This window comes from Pogona vitticeps, chromosome 6 (genome assembly GCF_051106095.1).
Source record: "Pogona vitticeps strain Pit_001003342236 chromosome 6, PviZW2.1, whole genome shotgun sequence".
Classification (NCBI taxonomy): domain Eukaryota; kingdom Metazoa; phylum Chordata; class Lepidosauria; order Squamata; family Agamidae; genus Pogona; species Pogona vitticeps.
Window position 1 is genome coordinate 95,046,494 of NC_135788.1, and position 15,468 is coordinate 95,061,961.

General features: G+C 40.1%; 1 long non-coding RNA gene across 1 annotated transcript; it reads left to right on the plus strand.

Moving 5' to 3' along the window:
* Positions 1–4,922: 4,922 nt before the first annotated feature.
* Positions 4,923–8,800, plus strand: LOC144583653 (uncharacterized). Its single transcript, XR_013537565.1, has 2 exons — positions 4,923–6,438; positions 7,476–8,800. It is a non-coding gene; the product is annotated as an uncharacterized LOC144583653 (long non-coding RNA).
* The last annotated feature ends 6,668 nt before the right edge of the window (positions 8,801–15,468 follow it).

Here is a 15,468-nt window from a genome sequence, read left to right on the forward strand (position 1 = left end):
AGTATAAAGACAAAACAATACAATAACAGGACAGTAGTATAAATTAATCAATAAAATATAGATAAATGAGAATAACATCAGTAGGACGTTAACATAAAAATAAGGAAAGGATGGCGGGGGTTGAACATTAGTTGTATCAAGGTATAGTAGAATCCAGGAAGGCCTGTCTCAATACAAATGTTTTTAATAATCGCTTAAAAGTTCCCAGTGAAGGCGCCAGGCAAATTTCAGCTGGGAGAGCATTCCATAGTTGTGGGACTACTGCCAAGAAGGCTCAGTTTCTGAGCCCCTCTTAGGGTCAAAACTCTCAACCACCCAGCCGGGGCAGATCTTATAGGATGGGCAGATTTGGTCAGAAGGAGGTGTTCTGCCAGATAACAAGGTTCTCTCTGTCAGCTTGCTCATAAAAGAGACATTGGCGACAGGTCTATAGTTGTTTATGTCATCCGCCACCAAATTACCGTAGGCTTTTTCCGAATCGGTCTGATGAGTGTCTCCTTGAGGGCATGGGGCATCCTGTCCTCAACGAGAGACCCATTGACAATGGCAGTGGCCCATTCTATTACAGGTCTGGCCACTTTCAGCAGCCAGGCTGGGCAAGGGTCTAGTGAAGAGGTGGTGGCCCTATAGCGATCAGTCCCTGTTGACCTCAGCTGACATCACAGGCTGAAATTGTGTCAGGATCTCTGGGCAAGATGGAGCAGTGGAAGTCTTGTCTCGATTTACTGATAAAGAGGAGGAATCCAGGTCCTGGTGGATGGTCCCTACTTTGTTTTTAAAGAAGGCCGCAAATTGGTCACAAGAGATACTACTGGGAGGCCTGTCCCTGTTACCAATCCCGGATAAATCACACACAATATGAAAATGTTCGGCTTGGTGGTCACAAGCTTCACTTATCCCGGAAGTGAAGTAAGACCATCTTGTAGCTTTCACTTTAGCCAAGTAGATGTTAAATGAGATTTTTTTTATTTTACGGTTATTAGATTTGCTTCCATTGGGTCACGTCTCCAAATGCTCTCTAGCTTCCTCCTATTTTGCTTCATCATACCTAGCTGCTGGTTAAGGAGGCAAAGGAGGGGGCATTTAGCTTCGATCATGTCAGCTGCCCTGGTGGCCGCAGTATACCATCCGTCCATCAGAGCTTCAACAGGAGCAGCAGTTAGCTCAGCCGTAGGGAGGGCCTGAATGCTGCAGCCATAGGGTGGAGGAAGCACTCTGCATATGTTCAGGGAACATTTTTGAGTCCTAGAGATCTGGCTGAAAAAATGGATAAATGATTTGGTGTACTCCAACTTTAAGAATAGAGGGGGAATTGTACACCGGAGAGCTATTATTTGCTTGGTTGGGGAACAATGGAAGGAAAGGGTTATAAAAAGGAAAAGATTTTAACATGTAACCAAAACCAAATATGGAAAGGAGTGTAGATTCCTCCAGTATAGATGGTAGTTCAACCATCATAGGTTCTCCCTCCCTGTCCCCAGACCTTGCTTTGCTTTGCTTCCTTTTACAAACAAGGAGTACTTAGATTGTACATTCTGTTTAGACTGTACATTGCCCCAGTCACTCTCCGATCTACAGTGGGAGAGCCAGATTATGTCTTTTCCATCAACTTTGATGTTTATTCTTTTAGAAACAAACAAACAAACAAACTTCAACAAGTAACCTGAATCTATAGTGGTGATGGTAGTGGTGTGATAAAACAGATGATGAACAATGTTTTTTTATTGCAGCTATTATTCATTAATGCTGCAGTTCCACCTTTTCTTCCTGCCATCTTCTGCAAGGTTGAAGTTTCAACTTGTGCCTTTTACACAAATAGAGAAATGTAAAGCCAAATTAAGATTTTGGTTTTCTAATTGTTCCGGATGTGGACAGGACTGGTTTTTAATGGACCCTAGAATGTGTTTTCTTGATGAGAAAGGCAGCACAGCAAGTTATCTTTGTATTATAGAACCTGTCTGTTTTAAATGGAGGCTTTCTTAAGCGATCCAGCTGTTTTAAAAGAAGCTGGTGAGTCCAAAGTGCTTTTCTTTGTTTGGTTTGTTTCTTTATGTGGCTTTGAAAAATATTTCTTTAAACTTAAGTTATTCAGTAAAAACTGATCTTTCTTTTCCCAACGTTATGTTTATATGCTCTGCTTTTAAAAAGCAGAGAAATTCCCAAAAGGGAGAGGAAAACTCTTCAGTTTAAAGCAAAATATTATAGTTCAAGCTGTACCTTCAAAAGTAAGAAAATTCAGACTGAAAACCAAGCCCTCCTACTCAAAACATGAGCACACAGATGCACTCTTCCTGTACCTCCATCCCAAGTGCATACTTCAGCAGAATTCTCCCAGTCACAATTACCTTTCCACAGTATTAGTGGTACAGAACAGATGAAATGTAATATATGCTTTGATAGTGTCAAGTTAAGCAGAAGCCCTTTCTTTGCAGATACTCAAAGAAGGATGCATATTAATGTGCCCATTATTATTATTATTATTATTATTATTATTATTATTATTATTATTATTATTATTATTATTATTATTATTATTATTATTATTATTATTATTATTATTATTATTATTGCAAGGGGGTTTGATCTTTGGTCTGAATTTCCTTATGGTGAGTGGTACAGATTCAACCCTAACTTTTGGTATTAAACCAAATATTTTAAATTTTTTGGGCTTTATATATATGAACGCTGAAGCATTCTCCTCAGACTGTTGTCCATGTGTGACAGAAAGGCACAGAAGGAAGGAGGCCGTTCCATCGGTTGGTCCTGCCCTAACGTCCAACTAAGAAAAGCAGAAAAGAGTCCTATGTGTGCCCAGTCTTTCTTGTTTATGGTCTGTACTCAACATGCTGCCCAGGGTGGAGAGGCTCTAAACAAACAAAGTTATATAGAGTAAATGGAATTATATAAATGGGGCAGAAGCCGGCTCAGGTGCTGCAAGGTGGCAGAATCTATCCCAGACATCCAACCAGGAATCCTTCAGAAATACTGGATTACAAGTCCCATCATCACCTGTTTGGAGTATATTACTATGCAGGTGGAAAAATTTAAACAGTGGAATGCTGAGGGAGCAACAGTCTAATGGCATCCAACTTTTGTAAAACTAGGCATATGGAATAGGGTGTTTATTTAAAGAAACGTGACTGAAACAAACTGCAGAGTGTTCCTGTTTGGTGTTTATCCCTCTTGTAGTATCTCCATTCTACTCCATCTCTCTCTTCAGTACAGTATTCTGTTGCCCTCACCCAAGAGGCGGTCACCATTCCATGGCCCTTTGACAGCTCAGTAATCTTTTCCTGGTTCCTGCCTCCTTAATAGGTTCCCCTCCCCTGCTCTAATGATCTATTGTATTTTTATCAATCTTGGGCTTAACCTAAGCCTGATAAATTCTACCTCCTGTATATGGTTACTGTCACTTTGAATACAGAAGGATTCACATTCGGATAATGAATTCACTACAAGGCTGGCTGGATAGCTCCATGGTTTAGGTATCTGGCTGCAGAGCAAAAGTTTGGTAGTTTTATTTTCCACTGGGCCTCCTGGGAGAAGAGCCAGTCAAGGGGGCCTTGGTCAAGCTACACAGTCAAGAGCACCCCCAGAAGAAGGGAATGGCAAACCACTTCTGAGTATTCTCTGCCTTTTAAACCCTGGAAAGGGTTGCCATAAATTGGAATTAACTTGATGGCAGATTATTATTATTATTCAGGCACAATCAGTCAAAATTATATTTAAAAAATCGATTGGTATTCTATAACAGATACAAGTTTTAACTGAAAACCTAATTACCCATTAAATATCGGTGCAGTGTGCAGCTGTTCCTCCTCCTCCTCCTCCTCTTCCTCTTCCTCTTCTTCTTCTTCTTTATTTATTTATTTATTTATTTATTTATTTATTTATTTATTTATTTATTTATTCAGAAGCATCAGGAGCAGTCAACATTATAAAAACATTGACTGGTATTATGTAAAAAATCCAAGTTTTAAGCAAAAACCTAAGTATCTTTTAAATATCGCTGCAGTACGTATGCTATTCCTAATATTGCCATTTTTTTGGAGCTTTGATGGTTTGATTTCTGAGATCTGCAACTGCTTATAGTACTGTGTGAAGTTTCTTGATCATTATTGTTGTTGTTTAGATGGGTCAGGAATCTTCTTTGGGTGACTGATCCGTTTCTATTCAGTCTTTGTCATCTTACATTAATAATATATAGCGCACGAGTGGGGTATCTTTGGCCTGCCCGATGTTTTGGACTATTACTATTGGCCATCCTGGATAGGCTAATGAAACGTTGAGTTCAAATCATAGCTTTGTCATGCGAGACAGAGCCTTCTCTTAACTCTTCCATGCTTTGCAACAAATATTTCCCTTTTTATTTCTTTTTATTTCTCATTTGACTTTTCCCTTCCTCACTCTCCTTTTCTGTGACCTTTCTTTCTTTCCTTACTTCTCTCTACTATTCCTCCCTCCTCTACTGCTACCTTCTTCTCTTTTTCTTTCTTATGTTTAAATTGTGTATATTTTAAAAAATGAAGGAAAAAGAGGTACAGCCAATCTCAAGCGAGGGATATTCTTTGATTTGGGAAGACCAAAGAAGAAGTGTATATGCAGGAAATCAAAGAGAAGAGAGAGGTTGTAGTCCCGATTATGTCAGGGTGGCAGGAAAAGGCATCAGCCATACCAGCTGCTCTTAGACACCACAACCATCACTGAAGCATGGAGACATGTAGAAAGAAGAAAATGGTCTCCTTACGGTGTTTTGCTGTGTACAGCTTTCCATTTCACAAATACATTCGCTGCTGAGGTATATTTGGTGGGCCACATGTTATAGGACAGTTCTGTTGTACAATGCTTTCTTGGTTTTATTCTTGTGAGGAACTGGGAACAGCCATACAGCAGGTGGTGAAAAGCCTTCAGAGTTGTGGGGATGGGGGTGGGGGTGGGGGAGGGGGACAAGGGAAATTCCCAAAGCAATCTGTAGCATGAGAACTGGAGTTTTACAAGTATGTTCCCAAACTGTGAAATGTAGAGAGTATGCCTCCATCTCTCCCCACCTGTTCTCAAAAGCATTACACTTGTTCTGTGGCCGCCACCCATCCATGACACATGAAGAAACGATATATGCATACAATCCAGTATGGGTTAAGCCTAAACAGCACGCAGTCTATGACAATTCAATAATATGTGCATACACCGTAATGAAATTTTACACCTAAGTGTGGTATTTGGTGGCCTTAACAGGAGGTTGGGTGGGAGGGTTGTGAGAAAATAAGATGTGCTGTTGCTCCTTTATCATTCATAAGAGAGTGATGGGGGCAATTATTACATAAACCAAATATATTGGTGTTAATGAATCAGGCTGATAAACATTTTAAAAAAGGTGAGACATAGTGCCACCTGCTATCATTTTTTTTTTCTTTTTCTGGATGTGATTTCCAAGTTTTAATATTACCAAGTCCAAAATATTGCAATGTATTTGAATTTTATCTCAGGCATGTCCATTTGCTCAGCAAAAGCAGTGTATTTTTATTTATTAAATTAAGCCAAGATCTATTTTGCTATTAGGATAGCTAGCTTTCAGCTGACACAGAATAATTTATTATTTACAGTGGAAACCCAGCTGATTATTAGGTACACATCTAAGTCATTTTTATTGAGAATGTTACACTTTTATTCCAGTGTGGTAGCTACAGTACAGCCATTACATCATAATTTAATTGTTGCTCTAAGCTTTTTCCTTTCCCAAATTTGACAAGTACCAGTGTTGACCACTAAGTGGCAACATTTGACAGGAAGTGTAGAAAAGGAAAAGTTCAAACGGAGTGAATATTTACACAAATTAACCTCCAAGATTGTGTTGGAGACACTTCTATTTTTATGTTTGACTTTCTCCGTTTCTTTTCCTTTCCAAAATTAACTCTTAAACCTCCCCACACACATTTTTTTCATTTATGCCATGAAGAAAACAGGGTGGAGTTTATACACTGAAGAAAGCTATTTGCTAACATGTCTTGGATGGCGTATTCTGATATGTATTCCTTTTACATATTCCTGCACGGTTAGAGAAGCCATCCCTTGACTCTTCCATGGAGTCATGGTCACTACAGTGATTGTGAAAACATGGGACCAGAACAAGATGATTGTGATTAAGCATTGGGTAGAAACTGCTTTTTAAAAACCTTACCTGAACATCAGTATTCCAACCTTTGAAAATGAATGTTATGTGCCTACAATGCAAATTAAGAATATTTTCATATGTCATTTGCATATTTTTCTCCCTGATACTGCCACCCACAGAAGAAGGAGGATAAGGAGCCATGCTGGGCTTTCAGGCGTCACAGTTTTACCTCTTCAGATCCTGATTCTGTCTTCTGACTTGGGAACATATTGCCCGTGGGACTTTTTAGTCATATGGAATTCTGTGCCAGTAAATGGAGTGTATATGTGAGTATATGGTGTGTCATGTTACAGTCTTTGTGGGATATTCGTTTAAGATTAATTAAAATGGAATGAAAAAAATTACTCTTGTGAAAAGCAAGCTGCACAGCAGTGTTTCCCCTTCAGCCAGGAAAAGGAGAGGAACTAGAAGAATCTGAATTGCTATTTCAATGTGTCAGTTATGCATCAATTGTGTGACTGAAAATAGTTTAGGTCTAGCTTCCATTGAGGTGGTGGTAAACCTATGTCTTGACCATATTCTTTTCACTCTTCAAGTGGGGCTCATTAAGAAGAATGTTCCATCATATAAAGAATACTTCTGTATATAGAAAACCTGTATGCCAGTGAGAAGACTACACCACACTTCCCTAAAATCTAGTTTCCCACAGTAATTTTATTTGCTGTTTGAGTGGAATATTTTGGCACATGAATATTCCATCAGCTTTGCAGTCCAGAGATGTAAACCATCAGGAAGATATTTTCACCATCAGGGAGCAGTAGGCGTGACATAGTCTCTCATCTCAGGTAATGGAAGATCAGAGAAATTATTTCTCTTCAGAAAGGCCTAGGTTAGCAAAGATTAGGCAAGCCTTTGCCTGCTCTGTGGCGCCCAAGGGGAACTTGTTCCTGGCAATGAATCTCTGTAGGCCCTCTGGGGACGTTGCTTTTCCCCTTTCACGGAGAGAAGGGAAGCAATACTTCTCAGAGAAGGGCCTCCTTGCAGTTTCTTCATTAATGAAGAGGTGACACATTCTGTTTTCAAATGAGATGCAGGCTGATTCACACATGCATAGGTACTGTGTGCAATGTCATCACAGCTGATTATGTGATCCATGTCATAGGTAACATGAAGTATCTTCCCTGTGGGTGATCAGTCTTATATACATTTGTGAGTTTTCAGTCACAACTGAGAGAGGCAGGGTCATCAGCTGAGATTATGCCATTTGTACTATGGTTAAAAAGGACATAATCTCTGTGACAGGGGAAATAGAGTACATTCTAGACTACAGTATAAAATACTGTAAATGCATTTCTGTTCTTAGAACTGCAGGGCTGGAAAAGACCCTATGGATCATCAAATCCAGCCCCTGTCAAGGAGGCCCAGTGAGAAACAAACTCTGAACCCCTGGCTCTGCGGCCAGAGTCCCAACTTGGATATGAAATAATGTGATGGTCGTCCTATATAATGAAATTGTGCGCCAGACACAAAGGAGCAAGCTGCTGGGGAAGATTCTGAATCTGGGAATTTGACAGCCAATGCTTCAGGCCTAGTTTATAGGTAAATAACCTGCTTTTCTTCCAAAAAGTTGATAGCGATATGTAGTGGCCAAAGTCTAATTAGGTTTGCATTAATGTGACAGAACTCATTGCGACTCATCGGTGATGTGCCTGATCACACACCCAGATGCATGACCAAGGTGCACCCTGGTACTTTATCAATTAGCTACAATTCACTGTGGTATGATAAGTAGACCTTGCACAAAGCACAACAGGATTCTAGCCAGTGTTTCCTCAGGATCATTGAGTGTGTGAGAGAGTGATTGACTTGAGATTATCCAGTGAGTATCATGCCTGAGGGAGGACTTTAACATAAGCCTTATCCAATTCTAACAACATTATTTCAGATATTAATGAGGAAACGAAGCTATCACAAACCAGCATGGTGGGTTCCTTCCAAAAGGGGTTTCTGGGAAGTAGGTAAGAAGGAACACACAGACCCAGTTAGACATTATACTGCACAAAGTGAAAGTGTGCCCTTGTCATTCTAGCTACAGATGCTGAGAGGACTGGCAGATAAATCTTACAGTACAGTATTTATATATTTGATTTATATACCACCCCTTTAGTGCAAGCACTGCTTTTGGCATTTTACAGATTAAAAGGTAAGAACCCCATAAGACTCCAAATGAGAATGCATTCAACAATATGGCAATTCATGAGTATATATCTAAAATTCATATAAAAGGAAAAAGAACAGTAAAAGAAAAAGAATTAATATTAACAACATCCAGGGGAACAGGTATCGAAGGCAGCTTTGTATAATCCTGTTTTCATCAGTTTCATGAAAATCAGGAGGAAAGGAGCCTGAAGTATCTCTTTTGGTAGCTTATTCCAAAGATTGGGGGCCACCACCAAAAAGGCCCAATTCTTTGTTGTCATCTTTTCGGTCTCCCTTGATGTGGTTACTTTTAGCAATGGATTGAGAGGAGCAGGTGAAATGGGTAATTGATTTCTAAGAAATATCAAGGTCCTAAACTGATAAGGACTTTATAGGTCTTAACCAGCACCTTGAATTGAGCTTGGAAACAGACATGTTTCACAAGGTACACAAAGACTGGGAATATACAATTGAATTTGCTACTCCCATAAATCAGTCAGGCCACTGCATTTGGGACCTGCTGAAGTTCCCATACTGTTTACAAGGGCTAACCTACATAGAGAGCATTATAGTCATCTATTTTTGAGATTATCAATGCAAGAACTACTATTACTATGTTTTCCTATCCAGGTAGAGGTGCAACTGGGCAATCAACTAGAGTTGATAAAAGATACTCCTGGCCATGACCAATATTTGAGCTGTCCAGAAGTTCCCCTAAGTTGTGGACCTTTAGAGGGAATTTACTGTATTTTTTGCACCATAAGACTCACTTTTTTCCCACAAAACAGGGGGGTGGAAAGTCTGTGCATCTTATGGAGCGAAGAAAACAGATTATATTTTCCTGTTTTCTTCTCCTAAAAAATCGGTGCGTCTTATGGAAAGGTGCGTCTTATAGAGCGAAAAATACGGTAATCAATCCAGGCCAGATAAGTTTCCCTGTAACTGGCCAGATGGTCTTCTTAACAGTAGGATCTGTGTCTCATCTGGATTCAGTTTCAGTTTATTAGCTCTCATCCAGTTCATTACCAGCGCTAGATAGTGCTCAAGAAACTGTACAGCATCACTTGCAGATGAAGTGGAGAGATAAAGCTGCATGTCATGAGCATACTGATGACAGTGAACCCCAAATCTCCATATGATTTCTTCCAGTCACTTCATGTAGATTTAGAAAGCATTGAGAAGATGGTTGATTCATGTGGGACCCCATAGTAGAGTCTCAAAGGGGTGGAGATAGCATCCCCAAGCTGCACCATCTGGGATCGGCCCTTGAGAAAGGACCAGAACCAGTGGAGAACGGAACCCCTTGACCTCTAAACCCGATAGCCTTCACAGAAAATTACTGTGGTTGATGATATCGAAAGCCACAGAAAGATCCTAAAAGACCAACAGGATTACATTCCCTCTGCCTCCATTAGGAAATCATCTTGCAGGGTGACCAATGCTGCTTCAGTCCCATACCATAAACCCCAATTGAAAAGGATACAGACTATCATTTTCTTCCAAGAATGTCTGCAACTGATCAGGCACCACCCTCTCAATTAACTTGCTCAAAACTAGAATATTCATGATGAGTCTGTAGATCATCCATCACCAAATTACTTTTCTTAAGAATAGACATTTTTATGGTTTCTTGAAGAGATGTATTGATCACATGGGTGGCCCATTCTACCATTGTATCCTTGGCAGATTTTAATAGCCAAGATGGGCAAGGATCTTAAAAAGAGGTAGTAGTTTCACAGCATGCAAGTGCCTTGTCTACATCCTGAGACCTTTCTAACTGAAATTGATCCAATGCAACCTGACTAGACGGTGCATTGGACATCTCAATCCGATCTGCTGGGATAAATAAGGAGTCAAAATCCTGGTGGATGCTTGGAGCTAAAATGGGCTGCCAGTTGGTTGCAACACTGGGGATGGGACAGCATCCTCCAGTTCACCTGAGGGTACCAGACTAGCTTAGGGAGAGCAAGGCAATGTAAGGGTCTGTCATCCAATTGAGAGGAATGGCCAGGCCAGGCCTTCCAGTGCTGCTCCCTCCATATCACTGAGCACTTTCATCTGAAGCAGCCACTTCACTTTCTAAGACACATGAGGGTAGGAGGTAGGGAAATCTTGCATGATTCACAAGGAGACATAGTTTGGGTTGGAAACCTGCTTTACCTACCCAATGCCCCAGGTCCAGTTCCTTGCAGCAATATCAGGTGAAATCTGAAGGCAAAGGTGGGCCATACCTTTATTAGACCACATACAGGTCTTCATCAGGCTTAGCAACACAGAGAAGTGGATGGAGCAGACAACAACAACAACAACAACAACAACAACAACAATAATAATAATGGTTAAAGCATCTAACAAGTCTTCATCAATGCATAGCAGTGCAATTTAATCACTTCAAAATGTTACAACTGAAGACTGGATGACAACAATGTTCAAGCTCGTCACAGGAGTACTGACAAGATCAATATACAGTTACTTAACTGAAAACTCCCTATACCCAACTGAACAGAAAGGGAACTTTAAAAAGTCAAGAGGCACAAAAGATCAGCTGCTTATTGATAAAATGATAGTAAAGAATGCAAAAAAGAAGAAAAACAAACCTTAACATGGCCGGGATAGACTATAAAAAGACATTTGACTGATCGCCACACAGCTGGAATAACGCCTGCCTAAAAATCTTTGGGATTAGTAAAAACATTCAGAAGTTCCTCAAGAGAAACATGGAAAAATGGAAAACTGACTTAATGGCCCATGGTGAAGAAATTGGGGAAGTTAGCATCAAAAGAGGAATATTTCAGGGTGATTCTTTGTCACCACTGCTGTTTAACATCTCACTAATCCTCATGTCAATAATTTTAAAGAAAACTGGACTACCATATTTCAAAACAAATAGGAAAAATCAATCATCTGTTATACATGGATGACCTAAAACTATATGCAAAAAGTTCCACAGAAATAGAATCACTGATAACACACCGTGGATATTTAGTGAAGACATCCAAATGAAATTTGGAAGTGACAAATATACAGCTGCGTCTATACACCGTAGCAAGATCGAAAAACTAGATAGATTACAGTTTAAAATGGCAATATAAAATCATTCTTAAGTGATGAAAATTATAAATACCTTGGAATACTAGAAACAGACAATATCATGCACACAAAAGTTAAATAACTGACAAAAAGAGAATATATCAAGACTGCGAAAAATCTTAACATCAAAATTAAATGGGGGAAATACAATCAAAGCTATAAACACAGGGGCAGTTCCAGTAATTAGATACCCAGCTGGAATAATAGACTGATCTCAAAATGAAGAATTGGTTTGAAAAAACACAGAAACTATTGAACATGCATCATTCACTACATCCAAAAAGTGATATGGACAAATTATATGTACCACGAAAAATTGGAGGCCATGGATTATTGCAAATACAGGATGTAGAGGAGGAAAAAAGAGGGCTAAATGATTATCTCAGTACAAGCAGAGAAAAATTACTTATGGGAATGACAATGGAGAATATTTTGAAAACTACAGAAACAAAGGATCAGTATAAGAAATAACAACTTGAAAATAAATTAAACAGCTGGAAAAATAAACCATTACACGGACAACACCTGAGAAATATTGATGGAAAGCATGATCATAATTCAGCTTGGGCATGGCTAAAGCTGGGGACCCTTAAGAAAGAAAGAAAAGTCTTGATTTTTGCTGCACAAGGACAAGCATTCCAAACCAATGTGATGAAAGCTAAGATCCTAGGAATTAGTACTAATAGCAAATGTTGACTCTGCCAAGAAAAAGATGAAACTGTGTCACACCTCATCTGTGAATGTCCAAAGATTGCACAAACAGATTACAAAGTTAGACATGATAGAGTGGCAAAATTAGTGCATTGGTTATTATGCAAAAAATATAACTTGCCAGACTCCAAAAGCCCATGAGAACATCTGGTAGAGAAGGTGTCAGGAAATGAGGAAGTCAAGATCTTGTGGGATTTCCAGATCCAAACGGGTAAATACCTTGAACGTAACACACCAGACATAGTAGTAATAGTACAAAGAAATATCTGGATCATTGACATTGCAATTTCAAGGGATGCCAGAGTCAAAAATAAAAAATTGGAAGAAGTAACAAAATACAAAGATCTGGCAATTAAAACATCTAACTTGTGGATGAAGCACACTACAGTGGTCCCCATAGTCATTTTGGTTTTGGGAACAATATCAATAAATTTCATATGGGAGCAGAGAAGAGCACAAAATGGCTGCTACCAAGGGACTGTGAGGATCCGGGCTCAGTCTACAGTGACTTTGTTTTAATTTTTTCCCATAGGAACGCATTAATTAAATTTCAATACATTCTTATGGGAAATTTGGTTTCAACTTACGAACTTTTCAACTTATGGACTTCCAGAATGGATTGAGTTCGTAAGTTGAGGGTTGACTGTATTAGGAACAGCACACATACTGTGCCAATATTTAACAGATACTTAAGTTTTTGGACAAAGGGTTGTCATATATATTTATAAAATGTATTGAAATATAATTTTCATGGCTTTCAAGAAGAACCTTGGCTGATTTGATGAGGCTGCTATAATGTTATGTTGGAGATGCTTAGTGCCATTCGTGGAAGTTCAGATTCCATGATATCTTTGGGAACAACCCCAAGAAATGCTATGACCGTGCTAGCTGGGAATCATGGGTGTTGCAGTACAATACACCTGCAAGGCAGCAGGTTAGGGAAAGGCTAGTACAAATATATACTGTACGGAGAGATCTTGAAATAATTGTAGTAGCTATAATTCTACATATTAATCAACTTTCCTTCAGTACATCTAATAGCTAAAACCTGGACAGAAATTGCACTGATAATGATGATTAAAGTATACCTAGTAGTGCCACTTAAGGAAGAAAATCAGGTGATAATTTGCCACTTTTCAATGACAACCCGCATGTATCAACTGAGACTGCCTAATGGAAGCACATGGAGTTGGCTATTACACGTCCAAGTGCATTCTTTCTGTCTAAATTTCAGAGCACGACATATTCCCTAAAATTCAAATTCAAAACAGTCAAGCTTCAAACAGATTTTAAAATACATACAGGCATACAAACCCAATCTCCCCCTCTCCCAGCTTTCTAATATTTCAGTCTCAGTAAAGAAGTTCAGGAAGAATCCAATTCCCTTAAGTTGCTTGTTTGGAGGACGTCCTGCTATTGGGGGAAGACTGAGAGATAAAATTGTGGGAAATAAAAATCAGAGGGGGGCAGGTGGCTGACAGATAATCCAGCAGCTCTCTCAGCAGCACAGGCAGACAGAATCGAGACACTCGGCAAAGCCCGTAGCCCCAGATGGTACCAGCTAGATTGCTTAATCAGCCATGAGCTTTTTCTAGAAAACACACGTGGGATCATGAGGCTGTTGAATCATCGCTGGGGGGAAATGAGGCTCTCTAGCCTCTCTCCAGTTTTCCCTGCCTCGGCCCATTCCTTTCTTTGCTGAAAAAATGGAGCACTAATGGCCTTTCTATAGAACGCAGAACAAAAACAAATACCCCCCATCTTGCCAGACTGCTCAAGGCACAATGTATATTTAATGTAACACTTCCCCAAGGACTTACAAATCACCAGTAGTGCATTGCCCTGTCTTCCTGAAGCCAGGTGTCTATACATATATATGTGTCCATGTTGCAGTCATGTTCCCATTGGCAGCTATAAACAAACATAATAAGGTGTTTTCTCCATGATTTTTAATATTCGTCTGAACTGGGTGCCAGGGCCAAACTGGTCTTTATAATAACAGAACTGTATACTTAAACTCAAATCTACCTCAGTCATGTATAATGCATTGGGATGGAATAGGTCTGATTTTTTAAAGAGCGAAATGCCTTCCTGCGCTGCTACCTGCAGCTTTCTAGCCCACTTTCTATTCCCCCAAGTGTTTTTCTTCACAGCTGAGCTCCAGTACCAGGAGGAAAACACTTGGAGCCAGGAGGAAGGCAGTTTACAGGAGAGTAAGCAGCAGACTATGGTGCTGGAGGAGACTCTTGAGAGTCCCCTGGACTGCAAAGAGAACAAACCTATCCATTCTGAAGGGAATCAACCCTGAGTGTTCACTGGAAGGACAGATCCTGAAGCTGAGGCTCCAATACTTTGACCATCTCATGAGAAGAGAAGACTCCCTGGAAAAGCCCCTGATGTTGGGAAAGTGTGAAGGCAGGAGCAGAAGGGGACGACAAAGGACGAGATGGTTGGACAGTGTCATCGAAGCGACCGACATGAATTTGACCCAAGTCTGGGAGGCAGTGGAAGACAGGAGGGCCTGGCGTGTTCTGGTCCATGGGGTCACAAAGAGTCGGACACAACTTAACGACTAAACAACAACAAAAAGCAGCAGACTCGATCTGCAGATTCTGGACTTTTGTTGGTCCCTCGGATTAAGCTGACAAATGCCAGGCTTCGGGCATCCCCACCCCCACTTGGCTCCAAAGCTGTGGAACTCTCTCCCCGAGAACCTTTGTGTGGACCCAGAGTTGGACAAATTTAGGGGAAGTTTGAAAACCAGTTTGTAGGTGTTGGGTGCAGGGAGAGGTCAGCCACCAGTGTATTTTAGTTGCTTTGCTAGCAGTTGGTTAATTCTTCTTGGATCATTCATTGCCTACTCAGAGGAGTTTTATATGTTGATGTACAGATACATCATATCAAGGTTGCTGTTATATGTTGTGTTGCATGGTTCTACATTATTGAACTTATTGCAGTGCACTGTGGTGTAGAATGAAATATAATTAAACAAACAAATAAATAAATATTACTATTATTAAAAGAAACTGTTGAGTGCAGTCAGTCTAACTTTGCTCTGGATCAATGGAATTAAGCTTTACTGTTTAACCATTTATTTCACTAAGTGCTATTTACATACCTTTGGTCCTATATTTACAAGCATAAAGGCACAAGTTCTCAACCGGTGGGTCGCAACCTCCAAGGGAGTTGCAGAGTGTTTTCTGGTGGGTTGCCACGGTTTTTGGAAGAGGGGGATACATTACCCTCAACTCACACATTCCCTCCCTGGTTCCCTTCTGCACACACCCTGCCCCGTTCCCCACTTGTCCCCCACCCCACAAGCCAAGCTCTCTTCGCTCCCCACTGCAGGGCTTCCT